At 48.4% G+C, this 26,935-nt stretch overlaps 1 protein-coding gene across 6 annotated transcripts in view; it reads right to left on the bottom strand.

Annotated features, from left to right (window-relative positions):
* LPIN1 (lipin 1) overlaps positions 1–26,935 on the bottom strand; it is a 270,004-nt gene that overhangs the window by 144,098 nt on the left and 98,971 nt on the right. The window contains exon 1 of one of the 6 annotated variants that reach the window (XM_077488802.1): positions 26,011–26,032. The exons of 3 other annotated variants lie outside the window; for them this stretch is intronic. The gene's annotated coding sequence lies outside the window, so the exon portion shown is untranslated. Of the gene's footprint in view, positions 1–289; positions 537–5,008; positions 5,174–26,010; positions 26,033–26,935 lie in introns of those variants that run through there. 2 more of the 6 variants (XM_077488805.1, XM_077488804.1) reach the window with 2 other exon arrangements.

Raw genomic sequence — 26,935 nt, 5'->3', positions numbered from 1 at the left:
TGTTTACCATGATTACTGAAAGTATATCCCAAATTCTGGATTGTCAGCAAAACAATAGAGAAATCTTCCAAACTAGGGATTCCCTTGTTTCGACTATAGGACTAGGGGACACAGAGGACACAGGGGACAAAAAAATTTTTTTAAAAATCTGACAAGGGTTGTAATGGATACTCTATCCAAAATGGGGGAAAAAAATAATAAAATCTTTTGCCTTTAATTATACTTTAACCCTTTCCTACTCAATCCAAAGCCATAAAAAAGGGAAGCGTTGTGGCCATAGTGTACATACCTGTTCATACACGGAGCCGTGTCACCAGCGTGCAGCAATGGAGTGATCAGTTAGCAGTGACTTCCCCAGGGTCAGAGAACACTCAGCCATCCATGTCTGTATGGAAGGAGATCAATAGAGGTCTACAGTCTCCAGTGTACCAGGTGTCCCCCCCACCTCCAATCGCTGTGCCACTATCCCTGCACACCTCCAATCGCTGTGCCACTATCCCTGCACACCTCCAATCACACGCCAGACTGGGGAAGGCAGGCTCAGTTTAAAGGAAAATAAGACACAAGATCAGCCTCCTCCTTCACCTCCTCCAGGAAGAGACAGCTGGGTCCTAGAGAGCTCTGCTCATTACACTCAATGTCAGCAGCAGATGTGTGCTCAGGAGGACAGTGATCAGCAGCTGGCACTACAACATGTGTCTGTCCTCAGCACAGTAAGCAGCAGCTCTCATTAGAACTATGATCGGTCCCTAGCATGGCAATCGGTCCTCAAGTACAGCAATCTGTCCCTGGCACAGTGACCAGTCTCTAGGACAGCAATCAGTCCTTAGTACAGCGACCAGTCCTTGGCACAGCAATCAGTCCCTGGCACAGCAATCAGTCCATTTGCACAGCGACCAGTCCCTAGGAAAGCAATTTGTCCCTGGCACAGCAATTGGTGCTTGGCACAGTGGTCAGTCCATTTGCACAGCAGTCAGTCCTTAGGAACAGCGATTAGTCCATTTGCACAGAGATCAATCCCTGGCACAGTGATCAGTCCCTAGCACAGTAGTCAGCGATCAGTCCCTAGCACAGTGGTTTGTCCATTTGCACAGCGATCAGTCCCCGGCACAGTGGTTTGTCCATTTGCACAGCAATCAGTTCACGGCACAGCGATCGGGCAATGTCTCACTGCCTGTGATTAGCGCAGCGCAGCGCTGCGCCGACTTCCTGGCGTGCTCTGCAAGTGTTCCATTCGAACACACCTGAGCTCATCCCTAGCGGTCAGCCCTAGCACAGCGGTCAGTCTCTAGCACAGCGGTCAGTCTCTAGCACAGCGGTCAGTCTCTAGCACAGCGGTCAGTCTCTAGGACAGTAGTTTGTCCATTTGCACAGCGATCAGTCCCTGGCACAGAGATCAGTCCACTTGCACAGAGATCAGTCCCTGGCACAGTGGTTTGTCCATTTGCACAGCGATCAGTGCCTGGCACAGAGATCAGTCCCTGGCACAGTGGTTTCTCCATTTGCACAGCAATCAGTCCCTGGCACAGTGGTTTGTTTTACATTTGCACAGCGATCAGTCCCTGGCACAGCGATCAGTCCCTGGGACAGTGGTTTGTCTATTTGCACAGTGATCAGTCCCCGGCACAGGGGTTTGTCCATTTGCACAGCGATCAGTTCTTGGCACAGCGATCAGTCCCTGGCACAGTGGTTTGTTTTACATTTGCACAGAAATCAGTCCATGGCACAGTGGTTTGTTTTACATTTGCACAGCAATCAGTCCCTGGCACAGCGGTCAGTAGGGATGAGCTCAGGTGCGTTCGCATGGAACACGTGTAGAGCCCGCCAGGAAGTCGGTGCAGCGCTGCGCTAATCACAGGCAGTGAGACATTGCCCGATCTCTGCAGCCGCACATCGGGCAATGTCTCACTGCACGTGTTCCATGCGAACACGCCTAAGCAAATTCCCTAGCGGTAAGCCCTAGCACAGCGGTCAGTCTCTAGCACAGCGGTCAGTCTCTAGGACAGAGAACAGTCCCTAGGACAGTAGTTTGTCCATTTGCACAGCGATCCGTCCCTGGCACAGAGATCAGTCCACTTTCACAGAGATCAGTCCCTGGCACAGTGGTTTGTCCATTTGCACAGCGATCAGTCCCTGGCACAGAGATCAGTCCCTGGCACAGAGATCAGTCCCTGGCACAGTGGTTTGTCCATTTGCACAGCAATCAGTCCCTGGCACAGTGATCAGTCCCTGGCACAGTGGTTTGTTTTACATTTGCACAGCGATCAGTCCCTGGCACAGTGGTTTGTTTTACATTTGCACAGCGATCAGTCCCTGGCACAGCGATCAGTCCCTGGCACAGTGGTTTGTCTATTTGCACAGCAGTCAGTCCCTAGGACAGCGATCATTCCCTGGCACAGTGGTCAGGCCCTAGGACAACGATCATTCCCTGGCACAGTGGTAAGTCCCTAGGACAGAGGTCAGTCCCTAGGACAGTGGTTTGTCTATTTGCACAGCGGTCAGTCTCTAGGACAGAGAATAGTCCCTAGGACAGTAGTTTGTCCATTTGCACAGCGATCCGTCCCTGGCACAGAGATCAGTCCACTTTCACAGAGATCAGTCCCTGGCACAGTGGTTTGTCCATTTGCACAGCGATCAGTCCCTGGCACAGAGATCAGTCCCTGGCACAGTGGTTTGTCCATTTGCACAGCAATCAGTCCCTGGCACAGCGATCAGTCCCTGGCACAGTGGTTTGTTTTACATTTGCACAGCGATCAGTCCCTGGCACAGCGGTTTGTTTTACATTTGCACAGCGATCAGTCCCTGGCACAGCGATCAGTCCCTGGCACAGTGGTTTGTCTATTTGCACAGCGGTCAGTCCCTAGGACAGCGATCATTCCCTGGCACAGTGGTCAGGCCCTAGGACAACGATCATTCCCTGGCACAGTGGTAAGTCCCTAGGACAGAGGTCAGTCCCTAGGACAGTGGTTTGTCTATTTGCACAGCGATCAGTCCCTAGGACAGCGGTCAGTCCCTGGCACAGCGGTCAGTCCCTAGGACAGCAATCATTCCCTGGCGTAGTGGTCAGTCCCTAGGACATCGGTCAGTCCCTGGCACAGTGGTCAGTCCCTAGGACAGCGATCATTCCCTGGCACAGTGGTCAGTCCCTAGGACAGCGGTCAGTCCCTAGCACAGCGGTTTGTGTATTTGCACAGCGATCAGTACCTAGGACAGCGGTCAGTCCCTAGGACAGCGGTCAGTCCCTAGGACAGCGATCATTCTCTGCTACAGTGGTCAGTCCCTAGGACAGCGATCAGTCCCTAGGACAGCAATCATTCCCTGGCACAGTGGTCAGTCCCTAGGACAGCGGTTTGTCTATTTGCACAGCGATCAGTCCCTAGGACAGTGGTCAGTCCCTGGCACAGTGGTCAGTCCCTAGGACAGCAAACATTCTCTGGCACAGCGATCATTCCCTGGCACAGTGGTCAGTCCCTGGCACAAGTGGTTTGTCTATTTGCACAACGATCAGTCCCTAGGACAGCGGTCAGTCCCTGGCACAGTGGCCAGTCCCTAGGACATCGATCAGTCCCTAGGAAAGTGGTTTGTCCCTAGGACATCGATCAGTCCCTAGGAAAGTGGTTTGTCCCTAGGACATCGATCAGTCCCTAGGAAAGTGGTTTGTCCCTAGGACATCGATCAGTCTCTAGGAAAGTGGTTTGTCCCTAGGACAGCGGTCAGTCCCTGGCACAGTGGCAAGTCCCTAGGACAGCGATCATTCCCTGGCACAGTGGTCAGTCCCTAGGACAACGATCATTCCCTGGCACAGTGGTCAGTCCCTAGGACAGCGATCATTCCCTGGCACAGTGGTCAGTCCCTAGGACAGCGATCATTCCCTGGCACAGTGGTCAGTCCCTAGGACAGCGATCATTCCCTGGCACAGTGGTCAGTCCCTAGGACAGCGATCATTCCCTGGCACAGTGGTCAGTCCCTAGGACAGCGATCATTCCCTGGCCCAGTGGTCAGTCCCTAGGACAGCGATCATTCCCTGGCACAGTGGTCAGTCCCTAGGACAGCGATCATTCCCTGGCACAGTGGTCAGTCTCTAGGACAGCGATCATTCCCTGGCACAGTGGTCAGTCCCTAGGACAGCGATCATTCCCTGGCACAGTGGTCAGTTCCTAGGACAGCGATCATTCCCTGGCACAGTGGTCAGTTCCTAGGACAGCAATCATTCCCAAGCACAGCGGTCAGTCCCTAGGACAGTGGTTTTTCTATTTGCACAGCGATCAGTCCCTAGGACAGCGGTCAGTCCCTGGCACAGTGGTCAGTCCCTAGGACAGCAAACATTCTCTGGCACAGTGGTCAGTCCCTAGGACAGCGATCACTCCCTGGCACAAGTGGTTTGTCTATTTGCACAGGGATCAGTCCCTAGGACAGTGGTCAGTCCCTAGGACATCGATCAGTCCCTAGGAAAGTGGTTTGTCCCTAGGACAGCGATCATTCCCTGGCACAGTGGTCAGTCCCTAGGAAAGTGGTTTGTCCCTAGGACATCGATCATTCCCTGGCACAGTGGTCAGTCCCTAGGAAAGTGGTTTGTCCCTAAGACAGCGATCATTCCCTGGCACAGTGGTCAGTCCCTAGGAAAGTGGTTTGTCCCTAGGACATCGATCATTCCCTGGCACAGTGGTCAGTCCCTAGGAAAGTGGTTTGTCCCTAAGACAGCGATCATTCCCTGGCACAGTGGTCAGTCCCTAGGAAAGTGGTTTGTCCCTAGAACAGCGATCAGTCCCTGGCACAGTGGTCAGTCCCTAGGAAAGTGGTTTGTCCCTAAGACAGCGATCATTCCCTGGCACAGTGGTCAGTCCCTAGGAAAGTGGTTTGTCCCTAGGACATCGATCATTCCCTTGCACAGCGGTTTGTTTTACATTTGCACACTGGTCAGCAGACTGATTGTGATGTCCTCCCAGGGTACCTCCCCTCCCCCCCTCATCCATGGATGCTGTGCCCCAAGGAGAAGACTGATACTCACGTGTGTGGATGGGGTACACAGGGCAGTATAGAGAGCAGTCAGGGGATCAGCCTCCTGGGATAACCCCCTAGACCGGTGTCACACCTCCCTCCTCCGGGGACACATACCATCGGCACAGACATCAGGACGCATCAGCTGCATCTGGGGGGAGGAGCTATGGAGCGCGTTCCCGCGAGGTCCCTATCTGACAGGCAACCTAGAGCAGAGAGTGACCGTGTGCGCATGCACCCATGCTGGAGGAGACGTGTGAGCGTGCAATGAGGAGGGGGCTGAGGTGATCGAGGCAGCCAATCAGCTGGGGGTATCTTCTCAGGCCAATCCATCAGCTGGTGTGGAAGTGACGCGAACAGAGCTGTCATCCTCCCTGACTAATCCTCCTCACCTCCAGTCACCTCCAGTCATGTGCGGGGTGACTGTACTAGTGATAGAAAATAAACACACCACACCGGAGCATTTCCTAACACTGACAACCATAAGCTTCCAGCTTTCATTTCCAAATTGTAAAGTCACACCAATCTCTGGTTTACAGAAAGATGATGTGTACTTACCTCAGAAAAGTCCCTTCTGTTGCTCTCAGCCTCCTCCATATTCCTTCTATAGTTTCCCTGCCTTCCCATAAGGCTGGGTCACACATCTTGTGATATTTACCTATAATATGACCTACCTCTAGGTAAAATATCTCCTAATTAGCTCCTTCAGAGCTCGGTTCCGGGGTTATGTCAGTAAGTGACGCTCTGTAGGTATGGGGCGCTCACAAAGTGTGCGTGAGGCTCTCAATATTGCATGTGCAGCTACGAGCGGCATTTAACCACTTCAGCTCCGGAAGGATTTACCCCCTTCCCGACCAGGCCCTTTTTTGCTGTTCGCCATTGCGTCGCTTTAACTGACAATTGCGCGGTCGTGCCATGTGGCTCCAAAACAAAATTGACGTCCTTTTGTTCTCACAAATAGAGCTTTCTTTTGGTGGTATTTGATCACCTCTGTGGTTTTTATTTTTTGCGCTAAAAACAAAAAAAGAGCGTACATTTTGAAAAAAATATATATTTTTTACATTTTGATATAATAAATATCCCCAAAAAATATATAAAAAAACTAATTTCTTCCTCAGATTAGGCCAATACGTATTCTTCTACATATGTTTGGTAAATAAGTGCAATAAGCATATATTGATTGTTTTTTGCACAAAAGTTATCGCGTCTAAAAAATAGGGGATAGATTTATGACATTTTTATTATTAATTTTTTTTTTAATTAGTAATTGCAGCGGACAGATCGGACACTTTTGACACTATTTTGGGACCATTTGCATTTATACAGCGATCAGTGTTATAAAAATGCACTGATTACTGTGTAAATGTCACTGGCAGGGAAGGAGTTAAACACTAGGGGCGATCAAGGGGTTAAGTGTGTTTCTTCAGCATGTTCTAACTGTAGGCTCACTAGAACATGACAGAGGTCACTGCTCCCGATCACTGGGAGCAGTAGATCCCTGTCATGTTGCTAGGCAGAACAGGGAAATGCCTTGTGTACATAGGCATCTCCCCATTCTGCCTCTCCATGTCACGATCGCGGGCTCCCGCGGTGGGCGCACACGTGCCCGCGAGCCTGCCGATGACATATGGGTATGTGATTTTGCGGACCATACTTACAGAGCGTCCCATATCTACAGAGCGTCCCATACCAGACTTTCAGAGCGTCCCATACCTACAGAGCATCCCATACTTACAGTGCGTCCCATACCTACAGAGCATCCCATACCTACAGAGCATCCCATACCTACAGAGCGTCCCATACCTACAGAGCGTCCCATACCTACAGAGCGCCCCATACTTACAGAGCATCCCATACCTACAGAGCATCCCATACCTACAGAGCATCCCATACCTACAGAGCGTCCCATACCTACAGAGCATCCCATACTTACAGTGCGTCCCATACCTACAGAGCGTCCCATACCTACAGAGCATCCCATACCTACAGAGCGTCCCATACCTACAGAGCGTCCCATACCTACAGAGCGCCCCATACTTACAGAGCATCCCATACCTACAGAGCATCCCATACTTACAGTGCGTCCCATACCTACAGAGCATCCCATACCTACAGAGCATCCCATACTTACAGTGCGTCCCATACCTACAGAGCATCCCATACCTACAGAGCATCCCATACCTACAGAGCGTCCCATACCTACAGAGCGTCCCATACCTACAGAGCGCCCCATACTTACAGAGCATCCCATACCTACAGAGCATCCCATACTTACAGTGCGTCCCATACCTACAGAGCATCCCATACCTACAGAGCATCCCATACCTACAGAGCGTCCCATACTTACAGAGCATCCCATACCTACAGAGCGCCCCATACTTACAGAGCATCCCATACCTACAGAGCTTCACATACTTACAGAGCGTCCCATACCTACAGAGCGTCCCATACTTACATAGAGCGTCCCATACCTACAGAGCTTCCCATACTTACAGAGTGTCCCATACTTACAGAGCGTCCCATACTTACAGAGCATCCCATACCTACAGAGCATCCCATACCTACAGAGCATCCCATACTTACAGAGCATCCCATACCTACAGAGCGCCCCATACTTACAGAGCGTCCCATACCTACAGAGCTTCCCATACTTACAGAGCGTCCCATACCTACAGAGCGTCCCATACTTACATAGAGCGTCCCATACCTACAGAGCTTCCCATACTTACATAGAGCGTCCCATACCTACAGAGCGTCCCATACTTACATAGAGCGTCCCATACCTACAGAGCGTCCCATACTTACATAGAGCGTCCCATACCTACAGAGCGTCCCATACTTACATAGAGCGTCCCATACCTACAGAGCGTCCCATACTTACATAGAGCGTCCCATACCTACAGAGCGTCCCATACTTACATAGAGCGTCCCATACCTACAGAGCTTCCCATACTTACATAGAGCGTCCCATACCTACAGAGCGTCCCATACTTACAGAGCATCCCATACCTACAGAGCATCCCATACCTACAGAGCGTCCCATATTTACAGAGCGTCCCATACTTACAGAGCATCCCATACCTAAAGAGCGCCCCATATCTACAGAGCATCCCATACTTGCAGAGTGTCCCATACCTACAGAGCGTCCCATACCTACAGAGCATCCCATACATACAGAGCGCCCCATATCTCCCATATCTACAGAGCATCCTATTACCTACAGAGCGTCCCATACCTACAGAGCGTCCCATACCTACAGAGCGTCCCATACATACAGAGCGCCCCATATCTCCCATATCTACAGAGCATCCTATTACCTACAGAGTGTCCCATACCTACAGAGCATCCCATACTTACAGAGCGTCCCATACCTACAGAACGTCCCATATCTACAGAGCATCCCATACTTACATAGAGCGTCCCATACCTACAGAGCGTCCCATACTTACATAGAGCGTCCCATACCTACAGAGCTTCCCATACTTACATAGAGCGTCCCATACCTACAGAGCTTCCCATACTTACATAGAGCGTCCCATACCTACAGAGCGTCCCATACTTACAGAGCATCCCATACCTACAGAGCATCCCATACCTACAGAGCGTCCCATACTTACAGAGCGTCCCATACTTACAGAGCATCCCATACCTAAAGAGCGCCCCATATCTACAGAGCATCCCATACTTGCAGAGTGTCCCATACCTACAGAGCGTCCCATACCTACAGAGCATCCCACACTTACAGAGCGTCCCATACCTACAGAGCATCCCATACCTACAGAGCGTCCCATACATACAGAGCGCCCCATATCTCCCATATCTACAGAGCATCCTATTACCTACAGAGTGTCCCATACCTACAGAGCATCCCATACTTACAGAGCGTCCCATACCTACAGAACGTCCCATATCTACAGAGCATCCCATACTTACAGAGCGTCCCATACCTACAGAGCGTCCTATACTTACATAGAGCGTCCCATACCTACAGAGCGTCCCATACTTACAGAGTGTCCCATACTTACAGAGCGTCCCATACTTACAGAGCATCCCATACCTACAGAGCATCCCATACCTACAGAGCGTCCCATACTTACAGAGCATCCCATACCTAAAGAGCGCCCCATATCTACAGAGCATCCCATACTTGCAGAGTGTCCCATACCTACAGAGCGTCCCATACCTACAGAGCATCCCACACTTACAGAGCGTCCCATACCTACAGAGCGTCCCATACCTACAGAGCATCCCACACTTACAGAGCGTCCCATACCTACAGAGCGTCCCATACCTACAGAGCGTCCCATACTTACAGAGCATCCCATACCTAAAGAGCGCCCCATATCTACAGAGCATCCCATACTTGCAGAGTGTCCCATACCTACAGAGCGTCCCATACCTACAGAGCATCCCATACCTACAGAGCGTCCCATACTTACAGAGCATCCCATACCTAAAGAGCGCCCCATATCTACAGAGCATCCCATACTTGCAGAGTGTCCCATACCTACAGAGCGTCCCATACCTACAGAGCATCCCACACTTACAGAGCGTCCCATACCTACAGAGCGTCCCATACTTACAGAGCATCCCATACCTAAAGAGCGCCCCATATCTACAGAGCATCCCATACTTGCAGAGTGTCCCATACCTACAGAGCGTCCCATACCTACAGAGCATCCCACACTTACAGAGCGTCCCATACCTACAGAGCGTCCCATACCTACAGAGCGTCCCATACCTACAGAGCGCCCCATATCTACAGAGCATCCTATTACCTACAGAGCGTCCCATACCTACAGAGCATCCCATACTTACAGAGCGTCCCATACCTACAGAGCGTCCCATACCTACAGAGCGTCCCATACCTACAGAGCGTCCCATACCTACAGAGCATCCCACACTTACAGAGCGTCCCATACCTACAGAGCGTCCCATACCTACAGAGCGTCCCATACCTACAGAGCGTCCCATACCTACAGAGCGTCCCATACCTACAGAGCATCCCATACTTACAGAGCGTCCCATACCTACAGAGCGTCCCATACCTACAGAGCGTCCCATATCTACAGAGCGTCCCATATCGACCTAACACCGGAGGGCTCCCACGCACATGTGCAGGAGTTTAACATCGCAGCTCCAGCCACTCATACAGCCGGAGCCCACAAATACGGAAGAAAGAGCAGGTGTCAATGGAAGCCCTGTCAGTGGTGACAGCGCACTGCTGGAGGGCTTCATTCTAAGGTAAATATTTTATAATGTGCTAGTATGTGATGCACACTAGCACATTATACAATTGCCTTGCAGGTGTTTTTTTTTTCTTTGTATTTTTTTTTAAACTGTAGCCACAGCTTTAATGGAAGCAGAAGTTGGAGTGTAGTGCATAGAGCTGAGGGCATGGCGACCAACCTATGAGCACTAGGATGGCGCTGAAGATACCGGGAGTCACGGACAACGTCCAAGTCATGGACAATGCCTATGTAGCACTGACCCCTTGAAGGAGCTGCTGGTTTTATTGGGCTTACCATTACCTTCTTAACCTCGTATGCGTCTAGGGGTTTCCCATGATAGATGGCCCAAAGAACTGCAGAAACTGTCACTGGATCCTCTTTTTGGGATATTTATTTAAAAAATAACACAGTGTCTTAAATGAAGGGTAGAGGGTTAGGAAGGAAGTTCAGGTACTTTTTTGGAACTGCAGAAATAGGAAGTTTCTCACAATAGAAATCCAGAGAATTATCTTTCACAACTGGATTCTCTGTTTGTCTCTCTAGTACCAGTCTGTCTCTTGTTCTCCTGTTTGTCTCTCTAGTACCAGTCTGTCTCTTGTTCTCCTGTTTGTCTCTCTAGTACTAGTCTGTCTCTTGTTCTCCTGTTTGTCTCTCTAGTACTAGTCTGTCTCTGGTGCTTCTGTTTGTCTCTCAGTACTAGTCTGTCTCTGGTGCTTCTGTTTGTCTCTCTAGTACTAGTCTGTCTCTGGTGCTTCTGTTTGTCTCTCTAGTACTAGTCTGTCTCTGGTGCTTCTGTTTGTCTCTCAGTACTAGTCTGTCTCTGGTGCTTCTGTTTGTCTCTCTAGTACTAGTCTGTCTCTGGTGCTTCTGCTTGTCTCTCTAGTACTAGTCTGTCTCTGGTGCTTCTGTTTGTCTCTCAGTACTAGTCTGTCTCTGGTGCTTCTGTTTGTCTCTCTAGTACTAGTCTGTCTCTGGTGCTTCTGCTTGTCTCTCTAGTACTAGTCTGTCTCCGGTGCTCCTGTCTGTCTCTGGTTCTCCTGTTTGTCTCTCTAGTACCAGTCTGTCTCCGGTGCTCCTGTCTGTCTCTCTAGTACTAGTCTGTCTCTGGTTCTCCTGTTTGTCTCTCTAGTACCAGTCTGTCTCTGGTGCTCCTGTTTGTCTCTCTGGTGCTCATGTCTGTCTCTCTGGTGCTCCTGCCTATCTATCTATCTGTCTTTTTAATACCTGTCTGTCTCTCTGATGCTCCTGTTTGTCTCTCTAGTACCGGTCTGTCCCTGGTTCGCCTGTCCGTCTCACCTGTCTGTTTCTCTAGTATCTGCTTGTATCCGATGCTCATGTCTGTCTCTGATACTCCTGTCCCTCTCCTTGGTGCTTCTGTCTGTGTCTCTCTAGTACCTGTCTGTCTCCAGTGCTCCTGTATGCCTCTCTGATGTTTCTGCCAGTCTCTGGTTCTTCTGTCTGTCTCTCTGGTGCTCATGTCTATCTCTCTGGTGCTCATGTCTGTCTCTCTGGTGCTCATGTCTGTCTCTCTGGTGCTCATGTCTGTCTCTCTGGTTCTTCTGTCTGTCTCTCTGGTGCTCATGTCTGTCTCTCTGGTGCTCATGTCTGTCTCTCTGGTGCTCATGTCTGTCTCTCTGGTTCTTCTGTATGTCTCTCTGGTGCTCATGTCTGTCTCTCTGGTGCTCATGTCTGTCTCTCTGGTGCTCATGTCTGTCTCTCTGGTGCTCATGTCTGTCTCTCTGGTTCTTCTGTATGTCTCTCTGGTGCTCATGTCTGTCTCTCTGGTTCTTCTGTATGTCTCTCTGGTGCTCATGTCTGTCTCTCTGGTGCTCATGTCTGTCTCTCTGGTGCTCATGTCTGTCTCTCTGGTTCTTCTGTCTGTCTCTCTGGTGCTCATGTCTGTCTCTCTGGTGCTCATGTCTGTCTCTCTGGTGCTCATGTCTGTCTCTCTGGTGCTCATGTCTGTCTCTCTGGTGCTCATGTCTGTCTCTCTGGTTCTTCTGTCTGTCTCTCTGGTGCTCATGTCTGTCTCTCTGGTGCTCATGTCTGTCTCTCTGGTGCTCATGTCTGTCTCTGCTGCCTATAGCACTGTATTGTCCCTTTGAGAATGAAAGGGACCTCAGGAATTGCATGGAACACTGTGCGCAAGGATGAACTCTGTATTCTGATTAGATCAGTGTTATCTCAAGGAAATATCCAGGTCAGAGAGCCACTGAAATGCGTTGCTGTGGGAATGGGATCTGTTAAAAGCATCTAACCTAGCTGACTTACTCACACGGAGGAATAAGAGATGAAGAAAAGTATCTTCTGTCAAAGTGACCTGCGCAGCAATCCATTACTCATTAATTATTAATACTTTCTGCCTTTAAGGCTGGTCATAGATACGTAGATATTTCTCCAAGAATAAAAGACAAGGTAATTTCTGCCCAATCACTGACTGCTCCAGGGCTGGGACCTGCTGGAATCCTCCTCAACATGGGTCCATGTAGGTTCTGTCTCAAAAAAATAAATAAATCAGGTCCTCTCACTGTGGGATTGTCCTTCAAGCTACAAAATCTACAAGTTCTCAGACCATCAGATGCACTTATAAGTAGATGCAGGTAGCTAGTCTGCTACTACGTGGCTCTCCTAAAGTGGCGTGGTAAAAGAGAATTATGTAATTTTGTGTTGAGTCCCCTTTTAGACAAAGCCTTCCTGTAGTATGCAATGGATGGAGTTAGTGCCTATTATATGCTAGGATTGGAGGAGTCTAGTGCAGTCGGGGTATGGGAGCCAAACCAACCAACAAACCTGCAAATGTAGCCAGCTACTAGGGATGAGCTTCGTGTTCGAGTCGAACGTACGTTCGACTCGAACATTGGCTGTTCGTCCGTTCGGCGAAGTCCGAACATTTTGGTCCGTTCGCGTCAAATTCGTGTGGCGCAGTGCATTGCTGGCTCATGATTGGCCAAGCATGCACTGTGACCCCGCATGCTTGGCCAATCGCAGCGCCAGCAGCGAGGAGAGTCATGATTGGCCACAGGCAGGATGCCTGTGGCCAATCATAGCTCAGGCGGTGTAGTGCACGCCCCACACTATATAAGGCCGCCATCGTCTTATGACCGCAGTATACACCGCTATATTCACCTCACCTATATAGCTAGTGATCTATCTTTTATAATAGAGCTTGTAGTCAGTAGTGTTAGGAGATAGTGCGTGCTGTCTGCGTGCTCTGTACCCAGTACATACCGCTATATCCACCTACATAGCTGTTCTCTATTTGAGCCCACTTGCCATCTGCAGGAGTTATTGGAAGTTGTGTGTGCCTCCAGCACAGCACAGTATACATCTGTATATACCCCTTTATCTCTGGTGTTCTCTGGTTATTGTCTGCGTGCCCTGACCGCAGTATACACCGCTATATTCACCTCACCTATATAGCTAGTGATCTATCTTTTATAATAGAGCTTGCAGTCAGTAGTGTTAGGAGATAGTGCGTGCTGTCTGCGTGCTCTGTACCCAGTACATACTGCTATATCCACCTACATAGCTGTTCTCTATTTGAGCCCACTTGCCATCTGCAGGAGTTATTGGAAGTTGTGTGTGCCTCCAGCACAGCACAGTATACATCTGTATATACCCCTTTATCTCTGGTGTTCTATAATAAAGGCATCTGCAGGAGTTAGTGGGTGTTGTGTGCCTCCAGCACAATATACACTACCCAACTGCTGTTTTACCCAACTCCCTTCAGGCCATTACCATGTCTGGAAGGCCAGCAAGGAGAGGCAGACAGGCGCGAGCCGATAAAAGAGGGCAAGCAGGCTCTGTGTCTAGAGACAACAGTGCTGGTCGTGGACGCGGTGCATTGTCATCAGCACGTGGCCATGGGACATGCTTGTCCTTCTTTTCGGCAGCTGGACATGTTGAACCGCAACATGCCAACGACTTGGTAGAGTGGATGACCAAGCCCTCTTCATCCTCCTCATCCTCTCTCACCCAGTCTCAGGGTAGTAGCAAAGCAGCTGCCAACGCATCGTCTTCCCTCCTCTCAATGTCATCATCAGTGACTCCTTCCCTAGACCCACCACGTCCTCCTGAGGAGTCTCCTGAACTCTTTGAGCACAGTGTTGGGTACATGCTCCAGGAGGATGCCCAGTGTTTTGTGGGCTCTGATGATGACACTCAGCTAGAGGAAGGCAGTAGCGTGAGCGCAGAGAGAGGGGATGCTCAAGAAGGACAGCAATCTGGCAGTCATGTTCCACAAGCTGCAGCATACTGCCAGGTTTGCTACAGCGATGAAGAGGGAGGGGATGATGAGGGCACTGACTCCACGTGGGTGCCTGGAAGGAGGGAGGGGGAGGAGGAGGAGGAGGCACATGTCCAACGAGGCAGGATGCCCTCCGGGGGCCAGCTTAGGGGCAGCACACCGACTGAATCACACCGCAGAGCTCCGCCTGTGCAGAGCGCTGCCTCTGCGCGTTATTCTAAAAGTTCTTTGGTGTGGGCCTTTTTTGAGGCGAGTGCATCAGATCGCACCGCTGCTATTTGCAACATATGTCTCAAGCGTATCTCACGTGGCCAAAACATCAGCCGCTTGGGCACCACATGCTTGACCAGACATATGTTGACCTGCCATGCAGCTCGTTGGCAAGCGTACCTCAAAGACCCACACCAAAAAACAAAGCGGACCTCTCCTTGCTCCTCATCAGCTGGCATCTCCAACCCCACTAGACCTTCAGTCCTCTCTGAAACCTGCTCTGAGAGGAATGAAGGTGTAGAATTAGGTGTGTCACAGCCAAGTGCTTCCGGGAACTCTGCTAGCGGTACACCCACGTCCGATTATAGCAGGCAAATGTCCCTGCCCCAGCTGCTGGACCGGCGGAAGAAGTTCACTCCCAGCCATCCACATGCCCAGCGGTTGAATGCTAGCTTGGCTAAATTGCTAGCACTTCAACTGCTGCCTTTTCAGTTGGTAGACTCGGCCCCCTTTCGTGAGTTTGTACAATGTGCGGTTCTTCAGTGGCAGGTCCCCAAACGCCACTTTTTCTCACGGAAGGCGATTCCGGCTCTCTACCGGCATGTGGAAGGCAATGTCCTTGCCTCGCTGGACAGGGCGGTCAGTGGTAAGGTGCATATTACCGCTGACTCATGCTCCAGCAGGCATGGACAGGGACGTTACCTGTCTTTCACGGCCCATTGGGTCACTCTTCTGGCAGCTGGGAAGGATGCAGGACAAGGTGCAGTAGTGTTGGAGGTTGTTCCGCCACCACGCCTCCAAAATGCTACTATTGGTTGTGACACTCCTCTCTCCTCCACCCCCTCCTCTTCTTCTTCCTCCATGGCCTCTTCCAGTGCTCTGTCCTCAGAACCAGCGGTGCTCCATAGGCGTTCCAGGGGCTACGCAAGTACGCAGGCAAAACGATGCCATGCCGTGCTTGCGCTGGTTTGTTTGGGGGACAAGAGCCACACTGGGGCGGATGTTTTGTCAGCTCTGCAGGGGCAGGCCGAGAGGTGGTTGACGCCAGGCCAGCTTAAGCCAGGAATGGTGGTTTGCGACAATGGCACCAACCTCCTCTCCGCCCTCCGACAGGGACAACTGACCCATGTGCCCTGTGTAGCTCACGTCCTTAACCTGGTGGTGCAGCGGTTCTTGGGCAGGTACCCCGGCTTACAGGATGTCCTGAAGCAGGCCAGGAAAGTCTGTGTGCATTTCCGCCGATCATTTAATGCCTGTGCTCGGCTGGCTGAGCTCCAAAAGGAGTTGAACCTGCCCAAGAACCGCCTTATATGTGACATGCCCACCAGATGGAACTCAACATTGGCCATGCTGCAGCGGCTGCACACGCAGCAGAGGGCCATCAATGAGTACCTGTGCGACTACGGCACCAGGACAGGGTCAGGGGAGCTCGGTTTTTTCTCACCACGCCAGTGGGGCATGATCAGGGATGCATGCACTGTCCTGTCACCGTTTGAGGAGGCCACAAGGATGGTGAGCAGTGACAGTGCATGCATCAGTGACACTGTACCTCTTGTCCACCTCTTGGAGCATACGCTGCGTGGAATAATGGACAGGGCACTTGAGGCAGAACAGAGGCAGGAAGAGGAGGACTTCCTTGCCTCTCAAGGCCCCCTTTATCCAGACAGTGTTCCTGCTGTGCCACCCATCACACAGGAAGAGGATGAGGAGGAGGAAGAGGAGGAGGAGGATGATTGTGTCAGCATGGAGGTGGAGGCTGGCACTCAGCATCAGCATCAGCAGCAGCAGCAGCAGCAGCAGTCTTGTAGGGATGATTTACAGTCCCAAGAAACACGTGGACTTGTACGTGGCTGGGAGGAGGTAGCTGCGGATCATGTTGTCCTTAGTGACCCAGAGGACTCCGGACCGAATGCCTCAGCTAACCTACGCTGCATGGCCTCCCTGATCCTGCAAAGCCTGCGGAAGGATCCTCGTATTCTTCGGATCAAGGAGAGAGACCATTACTGGCTGGCCACTCTCCTTGATCCACGGTACAAGGGTAAGGTTGCCGACCTTATCTTGCCATCGCAGAGGGAGCAGAGGATGAGACATCTCCGGGAGGCCTTGCAGAAAGGTCTGTGCAACGCGTTCCCAGAGACTGGGAGGTTACAAACTCCTGGTCCTGGACAACGTGTTGCTGAGGCATCGGTCAGGAGCGGTGGAGAAGGTGGCCGTCTGACTGATGCTTTCAGACAATTTTTTAGTCCGCAGCCCCAAGGTATGATCGGTTCCAGCACCCATCGCCAGCGTCTGATTTACATGGTGCAGGAATACCTAGGGGCAAGGTCAGACTTGGACACCTTTCCCACCGAAAATCATCTGGCTTACTGGGTCTTGAGGATGGATCACTGGCCAGAGCTTGCACAGTATGCAATTGAGCTACTGGCCTGTCCTGCATCCAGCGTTCTTTCGGAACGCACCTTCAGTGCTGCTGGTGGCTTTGTTACCAATCACAGGGTGCGCCTGTCCACCGAATCAGTTGATCGACTGACCTTCATCAAGATGAATCAGTCTTGGATCACCCACAGCTACCAAGCACCTGAAGCTGATGTAACCGAATAATTTTTTTTGAAATACCACATCCCTTCAAGACTGCCTATGCTAATGCTGAGTGACTGTCCTGTTATGTTGATTGTCTATCCTCTTCCTCCTCCGCTGATATGTTGGAAGAACATTTCTGGTTCTGGTTGATGCCATCAACCCAATTTTTCTGCCCCTGTTTAACAGGGGCGTTTAAGTACAATTTTTGATGCAATGCTTTGCAGCAGGGCTAATTCCTGCAATAAAACTAGAGTTTATGGCAGAGGTTGCAGTGTGGTGGCACCAGCACCAGTGTCTAAGGCCCAATTTTTCTGCCCCTGTTTAACAGGGGCGTTTAAGTACAATTTTTGATGCAATGCTTTGCAGCAGGGCTAATTCCTGCAATAAAACTAGAGTATATGGCAGAGGTTGCAGTGTGGTGGCACCAGCACCAGTGCCTAAGGCCCAATTTTTCTGCCCCTGTTTAACAGGGGCGTTTAAGTACAATTTTTGATGCAATGCTTTGCAGCAGGGCTAATTCCTGCAATAAAACTAGAGTATTTGGCAGAGGTTGCAGTGTGGTGGCACCAGCACCAGTGCCTAAGGCCCAATTTTTCTGCCCCTGTTTAACAGGGGCGTTTAAGTACAATTTTTGATGCAATGCTTTGCAGCAGGGCTAATTCCTGCAATAAAACTAGAGTATATGGCAGAGGTTGCAGTGTGGTGGCACCAGCACCAGTGCCTAAGGCCCAATTTTTCTGCCCCTGTTTAACAGGGGCGTTTAAGTACAATTTTTGATGCAATGCTTTGCAGCAGGGCTAATTCCTGCAATAAAACTAGAGTATATGGCAGAGGTTGCAGTGTGGTGGCACCAGCACCAGTGCCTAAGGCCCAATTTCTCTGCCCCTGTTTAACAGGGGCATTTAAGTACAATTTTTGATGCAATGCTTTGCAGCAGGGCTAATTCCTGCAATAAAACTAGAGTATATGGAAGAGGTTGCAGTGTGGTGGCACCAGCAGCAGTGCCTAAGGCCAAATTTTTCTGCCCCTGTTTAACAGGGACATGTAATTACAATTCTTGATATAATATTTCACAGGAGGGCCCCTTCCTGTACCCACCCAGAGTAACGGTGAGGACTTATAGTGTCGTGGCACCAGCACCACAACCACCAAAGGTCAATTTTTCTACCACTGTTCAACAATGGCATGTAATTACAATTCTTGATATAATCGTTCACAGCAGGGCACTCCAGCGCCCACCAAGAGTCACTTTGAGGGCTTACAATGTTGTGGCAAAACAAACACCTTGTTCCGCCATTTCTGCAGAGCATATAGGGCAGGCCCCTACTTTCAAACATCCAACTTACAAACATCTCCTACTTGCAAACGGAAGGAGACAACAGCAAGTGAGATGAAAAAAGATGGACGACAAAACAAATTATACAGGGGTGATAACTCTTCCCTATGTTTTCCAAAAAGCTTAAAAATAGTTTTTTTGACTGGAGCTACACTTTAAAAATGTACCAGTTGAAAATTACAAACAGATTCAACTTAACACAACAAACCTACACAATCCCTGTCTTGTTTGCACCGCCTGTATACTGCTGTTCTGAGTATATAGGGCCTGGGGGCCACACGCATTTCCTTTTTTTAATATGGGTACAGGGTTCCCCTTAATATGCGTACAAGACCCAAATAGGCTGGTAATGGGCAGGGAGGGCTACCCAGGAACCAGATATAACATTAAAACCGCAAGCAGTTTTAAATGGTGTTATTTCCGTTTAATGTCATTTTGTGCAGGGACTGTTCTAAACACGGGAAACACGTGGCACTTCACAGGCATACTACAGACACCCCCCAGGCACCATATTTAAAGGAATATTTCACTTTTTTTTTCACTTTAATCGTCATTAAAATCAGTGCTCCCGCCAAAACGGCCATTTTTAAAAACATTTTAGGCATTGACCCATGTCCCCTGAGGCAGGAGGCAGGTCCCCAAACCCTTTTTAGGACACTATCTTGCATATTAGCCGTTAAAATTAGCACTTTTCATTTCGAACGTTCGAGTCCCATAGACTTCAATGGGGTTCTAACGTTCGTTCGAATTTGGGGTCCGTTCGAAAGTTCTGGTGCGAACCGAACCGGGGGGTGTTCGGCTCATCCCTACCAGCTACTATGAGGGCCCTATACAGAGCAGAAGGCCTGGGGGAAATAATCCAATAACTACAATAATCTACAACTACTTAAGGTTGTCCTGACCCTAACCCTTTTTCTCCTAAAAATACAAAAAGGACTGTTAAAGTGGTTGTAAACTCTAAAAACAAAACAAAAAAAAACCTGCAAAACAAAGGAATAATGAGCTAATATTCATAGCATGAAGCAGGGTTCCAAGGATTGCTACACAGTGGCATATAGACTGCGCAGTACCCCCATTCATGATAGGAGCACAGATAAGAATCACCAACACCAGCTGTCACCTAAATAAGACGTTTTTGAGAAATTATTTCTCAGCAAGCAGTGGACACTTTTTTGAGCACTAGTCACTTTGTTTTTGGACTTTTACATTGAGTTTTATATTGTCACATACAGTTTGTATATTTATTACCTCAATTATCTATGTTACTAAGCAAACTATAACTACCACATCACAGGCATCTAATCCCTCTTGGTAAAATATTTTCTTAATTGGTTGCAATATCAATTTTTGTGAAAACACCTTCCAGAGGGTGTAACACATGAAATGTTAATTCTTTGCACCAGCACTTATTCAATTCACTCTAGCCTCCTATTTTCATTATTATCTTTTACCTTTGAAAGTGCAACACGTAGTTTTGTTTATAGCATTATTGAGGAACACATTTCATTTTCACAGCATACCCCAGATTGGGTGAGGGTATAACACTAAGCCCTTGTACACACGGTCGGAGATTCCGACCAATGTGTCCTATCGGACCGTTTTGTCGGATATTCCGACTGTGTGTGGTCTCCATCGGACTGTTTTCGTCGGATGCTCCGACGGACCAACTTTTCCAACTTGTCTGTAAAATTTTCCGACAAAATGCTCCGATCGGACATACTCCGATCATGTGTAGCCTACTCCGACGGACAAATTGCCATGCATGCTCAGATCAAATTCCTAGACCAAAGCTATTGGCTACTAGCCTGAACATAGTCCCATCGTAACGAAATAACGTCATCACGTTATGTACAATCGGATTTTCCGACAACTTTGTCTGACCGTGTGTATGCAACCGTTTCAGACAAAATCCGGCGGACAAAATCCAACGGATTTGGTTGTCAGAATGTCCGACCGTGTGTATAAGGGCTAACACCATCTGTTATTAAGGTTTAGTTTACGCTTTCCTTTTTTGCATCTCACCAGCAAATCATGGGGTTTTAACATTAAAAACACGGTATCCATGCAGAGGGTGTAGCACAGTAGAATATCTACATTGTAGGTGCTGCACTGTTTTATTTTCTGGTTCATATCACTCTGACTCATCCCATTAAGTGATATTATCAATCACTCTCCCTCTGGCCACTGTTCTGACTTGTTGCATCCAGCTGAGGTTACAGTATAACACATTGAATACCAGCACATTAATTATAAGACATTGCACCTTGTAAAGCAGGGGTAGGGAACCTTTTTGGCTGAGAGAGCCATGAACGCCACATATTCTAAAATGTAACTCCGCGAGAGCCATACAATATGTTTAAAACACTTTTTTTTTTAAATCGACTAATTTCAATTATAACTGTAATATCCACATCATCTCCCCCACTGTAATATCCACATCTCCCCCACGATTGTCTGCTTGCTTACCACTACACAGGCAGGCAGATCCACGAGCAGTTGAGGTGGGTGATGATGACGTCAGCGCGCCGCTCACCTAGGCCGCCGCCAGGTGTACCAAGATGGCGGCAGCTCCGGAGCTAGGCCGAAGCTGCGGCCTTTCCTATGGGCTCAATCCACGGATCGGCACACCACACAATCCGCGGATTGAGAGGTGAGAGTCAGATGCAGCCATCAAAAGTCACAGCCCCGGAGGATGCTGGGGCTGTGACATCATAAGGGGGGTCCCCATGTGACATCACCTGGTGACCCCACCACCAACGCACCCCCCCATGTTGAGGGCACGTGGCCTGTTACGGCTCAGGAGGGGGGGCGGCGCTCGCTCGTCCCCATCCCCTTTGCTGACTGGCCGGGCTGCATGCTCAGATAAGGGTCTGCTATGAACTTTGGGGCGACTCCCACACCGTTTTTTCGGCATAGGGCTTCCCCTTTAAATCCATACCAGGTGACGGAGTTAGCGAGGTGTCAATCTCGTCGATGGAGGCGGCAACATTGACTTCTTTTGCTAATCCCATCTACCTGGAGCCACGTTCAAAAAGAATGAACTTTACTCCGTGTTTAGGCAAGTCCGTTCATTTCAAAAGTCCAACGGACTCCTACCATAGTTGGACTTAGTCCGCTGGAAAAGTCCGGTCGTGTGTGGGCAGGTCCACTCGTTCATAAAGTCCGGCGGACCTTTTATGCAAAGTCCGGCGGGTTGTCCGCCGAATTATGTCCACCGGATAGTCCGATCGTGTGTATGCGCCATTAGGAGTCTGATTTGTCTGCTGCAATATGATAGTTCTATTTGAAGGGTATGGCAGGCTAGAATATTTTTTTCTAGTTTTGGATAGAGTAATGGAGGACCAGAACCCTTGTCAAATTGTTATTGCTTTCCAGAGATCCATTATAGAAATCAATATATCCAGACTGTAAACCTTAACCGAAAGAACTGAATCATATAAAGGATTTGTGAATTATTATAATGATCTTTATTTTTACTGTACTGGGAGGTATGGGTAAGTATCATTAAGACCCCTTTCACACTGAAGGCACTTTTCAGGCGTTTTAGCACTAAAAATAGCGCCTGTAAGTGAGGGAGCTCCTCACCAAATTCATTGTCAGGAGTAGCTACTGTAGTTAATTACTAAGGATCCATTGACTTCTCCCTAAGTTTGGCCTGGTTATACTTTCTTCTTCTACCACCAGATGGCCAGGCACTTGAAAGTATTTGACTGAGGACAACTTAAAGCGGAGGTCCACCTCCGCATGCGCAGTAGGGAACTCGTGCATGCGCAGTAGGGAACCGGGAAATGAAGCCGAAAGCCTCCACTTCCTGATTCCCATACCCAAGATGGCGGCGGCAGCACCCGAGAGACGATCGAGAGATCGGCTTCGGGTGCCGACATCGCGGGCGCGCTGGACAGGTAAGTGTCACTATTTTAAAAGTCAGCAGCTGCAGTGTTTGTAGCTGCTGGCTTTAAAAAAAAAAAAAAAAACGCGGAGTCCCGGCGGACTCCCGCTTTAAGGTGAGGTTATGGGTAGATGGGGTATCTCAGTCAATGGGCAAGGATTTTGTTTAATCCCTTAGCCTGCTGGGAGAGCCTATATATTCGGGTTAGGTCAGGTGATCTGGGGTCTTCTGTGCCACCTGGGGACATGTGTTGTCTGGGGGGGTGCTTTGTCCCATGTGACATCATAAGAGGCAGGGTCACCATGTGACATCACCCAGTGACCCCGCCCCTTGTCCCTATATAAGTCGCCGCACAACGCGTTCCTGCCATTATGGCCAGAGAGAGCATCATGTCAACATCGGAAGAAGGAAGAAGAAAAAGCAGAAGGCGGCAACAGCAACAGAAGACCAGGCCAACGCTAGTAAAAGAGCTGGAAGAAGAAAGCGGAGGCCCGGCAAGAAGAACCGAAGAGCGGGACAAGACCCCCGTAGAGTGGGACAAGACCCCCGAAGTCGGAAGAGGACCCCCGGATGGCAGCGGTGACAAAGGAGAAAGCCGGGCTCCTCTGCAAGTAAAAGAGCTAGCAAAAGAGCAGAAGATAGCGGAGGAGTCTGGCGAGAAGACCCAGGACAGCAGAAGAAGACCACCGGAGCTGTTTAATAAAGTATTTTAACCACTTACAGACCGGACCATTTTGCTGGCTTAAGAACAGACCACTTTTTGCGATTCGGCACTGCGTCATTTTAACTGACAATTGCGCAGTCCTGCGACGTGGCTCCCAAACAAAATTGACGTCCTTTTTTTCCCACAAATAGAGCTTTCTTTTGGTGGTATTTGATCACCCAAGCGTCCTGATGACGTGTCAAACGAAACGTACGTCGAGGCGGTATCCAGTCACGTTCGTTTACGTCTAGTTCCGGTCGTCTTTGGTTATCGGCTGCCCTTTGGTGGAACGCACGCCTAAACCACAAGGAACTACGTATCCATTACGAAACGTTTGTTTTAAGCAAGCAGCCCCAGTGCCAGGTTTGGCACCGACATATGTAAGCAGCCATTTGGCCTTATGTTTTTTAATTTATTTTTATTATTAAACGGTGTTACGCTATGGATTTTTGTTTGGCTTTTTTTATGACCTATCTGAGTCTATGAGGAGAAGCTTCTGTCCATACGAGGTCCACCTTATTCCATGTGAGCAGGGAATCAACCTGCATAAGCCTATTTGACTATCTTTTTAATCAAAGTAGTCAACAGCATCTGGTAAGAAGACATCTTTATCTTCACAAGTGGGGTGTTGTTTTCTATGTCCATAAGTTTTTGGTGAAGGGACTTTTCAATACGTTATAGAAGATTGCAGCAGTTTTTTCTGATTTATGGATTCAGAAGGAATTTTTCACTGAAAAAATCACTGTTTTGGACTTTGGAGTTATATTTATTTAAGCGTTTTTTTTCCTTTTGGTGTCATCACCCAACTGGGACTTTATTTATTATTGTATTTCACTATATTTTGGTTGTATTTTTTTTTTTTTTTTTTGTTTATTGCATTTTTGTAATATGGTGGATATCATTTGATTGTCAAATTTTCACATTCTTTTGATATTTATATTTGCTCTAGCGCCCCTATCATCAGTATATCTTTAGTATGACAGGTTTTTTCTTGTTCGTTTAGGGAGCGGCTATTAGTTTTACTCAACATAATTGATTCACTGATTATTGATCAATTTTATATTTTACTATTTTTTTTATTTTTTGTGGCGCGGAGTTTATTAGTCGCTGTGTATCAGCTACTTTCTTCACATGCTTGGATAAGGGTCTGCTATGGACCGATGGAGGTGGTGACATTGACTTCCCTTGCTAGTCTTGGCTACCTGGAGTCACGTTCAAAATGAACAGACTTTTCTCCATGACACCAGGGAGGGAAATGGCTAATTGGGCCCAATTTGGACATTTTCACTTAGGGGTGTACTCCCTTTTGTTGCCAGCAGTTTAGACAGTAATGGCTGTGTGTTGAGTTATTTTGAGGGGGCAGCAAATTTACATTGTTATACAAGCTGTACACTCACTACTTTACATTGTAGCAAAGTGTAATTTCTTAAGTGTTGTCACATGAAAAGATATAATACAATATTTACCAAAATGTGAGGAATGTACTCACTTTTGTAAAATATCTATGCCTAGGTTGTCCTCACTCACTGACTATTTGACTAGGCAAAGGCAAAGATCTGCCAGAATGACAGTCTGCCTTGTTTACATACAGTAGACATTCTGCTTGTGTCCCGAACGATGAGCGGGTCCTGGCAGACTTCGAGTTTGTCTGACCCACTGATTTGCTCCTGCTGTTTCCAATCACAGCATTAGCGGGATGCTGGTGTGGCATGTGCATGCTCCAGACCCGGAAGTATCAGATTATGTACTAGGTACATGATCTGGCACAGAGCGGCCGCCCTGCGGCAGTGAAGATCCTCAATAATTGGATACAGATTCATTTAATATATTAGGTATGTCCTCCTGGTATATAGTTTATTTTTAAAGAGATGCCACAATCAAATTGTATAGTGTATGGCCACCTAGTTTTAGCAATGCGACATTGTGGGGGTTATTTACTAAAGTCAAATCCACTTTGCACCACAAGTGCAAACTACAAGTGCAAAGTACACTTGAAATTGCACTGAAAGTGCATTTTGAAGTGTAGTCACTGTAGGCAAGGAAGACATGAAAGGAAAATAAAAAAACAGCATTTTAGCTTGCACGTGATTGAACAATAAAATCTGCAGAGCTTCCCCTCATTTCAGATCTACCCCTCGGATTTACAGCGACTGAACTTCTAAGCGCACTTTCAGTGCAATTTCAAATGTACTTTGCACTTGTAGTGCAAAGTGGATTTGCCTTTCATAAATAACCCCCCATATCCCCTCGGATAGCAAACAGATTCTGTTAGTTTGTAGTTTGTAGATACTAGTTTGTAGTATCTCCTGTATCTAGTGATAGGAGAAAGTACATGGGTTTCAGAAGCAACTGTGGCTGAAAGTTTGCACATTGCAAATGTTAATACAAACTGAATCAAAATCAGTGCAGTAAACTAAGCCACTGGCTCCTTGGTTACTAGGACTTTAGCAGCCGCCAGCTTCCTAGCAACCAGCAAGCCCTGAGCAGGAAGCTGTCACATTTAGTGGGGGTAGTAATACCGCCATTGAATACTTGACTTCCCAGCAGCCAGAGGCTTGGGGGCAGCAAAAAAAGCGAACTACCAAAGTTGGGGATGAACCCTGTATCACTGTCAACTCAAACTTCATCCCTAGTTGCTACAAATTACTTTCATTTACTCAATAAAGACCTGTAAAAAGTTACACTTCAGCCTGTAAAGAGTGATGTCTCCATATACAGATAAATTATAAAAACATCTATGTTACAGCATTTAACATTGCTTTGGACTTAGAGTGTAGTCTGCTAATCACTCTGTAGGATATAGAAAAGTTTACACACCGTTGTCTTTTTGACATCGGATTCAGACAGCAAGCTGTTAGACTTCAAGGATTGTAGGATTTGCTTGACTCTTCCCATGATGAATCCTGGATGATTCCGATTTTATACCTCTTATCTTCATAGATAGGTCCCAAATCCTAGCCTACCCCATGTCTGTATTATCTCCATACAGTAAGGGAATACTGCTAGAGCCATCAGCAGCCCAGCCAGCAGAATGGTGTACACTGTCATCTGGGTGGGCAGCACTTTCTAGTAGATGTGTGTGGCCTGTAAATGTTGCTGGAAGCCTATTCTCTGCCTGCAGCAGAATGGGAGAGAGGGGCGAGCGGAAAACTCCCTGAAAATAATGACAGAGCTACATTCATACCCTGCTTCCATCCTTCACATCTTCTTCCCATTCTGCAAAGGAGCCCGGCAATGCTACATTCCTACTATTAGGTAAATCAGACTGTGCTTATGCTGACTCAAAACTCGGGTTAAAAAAAAAAATATATATATATATATATATATATATATATATATATATATATATATATATATTAGGGCTGTGGAAATTAAAGATTAATTCCTCAATTAATCCTTAATTTTTTTGAGCAATCAAAATTCTTTTGATCTGTACTCACCTCTCCGCTGGCTTCTGGGTCTTCAGGGAGTTCCGTCGGAGATCCGATGACGTCATGGACATCGACATCACCGGACTCCTCCCCCCTTCCCCAAGTGCCTCCGTCTGCTAATGAAGGGAAGGGGGGAGGAGTCCGGTGACGTTGAAGTTCTGATTGAATGTAACGCGTATGGGGAGGAGCTACGCATGACGTCACCCGCTGCTGCCCTATGGAACTAACACGATTGTCGGCTTTGCATGTTGTGTTTTATCATCTTTATGTGAGCAGTTTGTGTTTGAACACAAAAATTTAATCTTATACTT

This window comes from Lithobates pipiens, unplaced genomic scaffold, assembly GCF_037356315.1.
Source record: "Lithobates pipiens isolate NorthernLeopardFrog02 unplaced genomic scaffold, aLitPip1_a1.2 Scaffold_18, whole genome shotgun sequence".
NCBI classification, from domain to species: Eukaryota; Metazoa; Chordata; class Amphibia; order Anura; family Ranidae; genus Lithobates; species Lithobates pipiens.
Note: the sequence above shows the minus strand (reverse complement) of the source record. Positions and strands in the feature narration are given on the sequence as shown.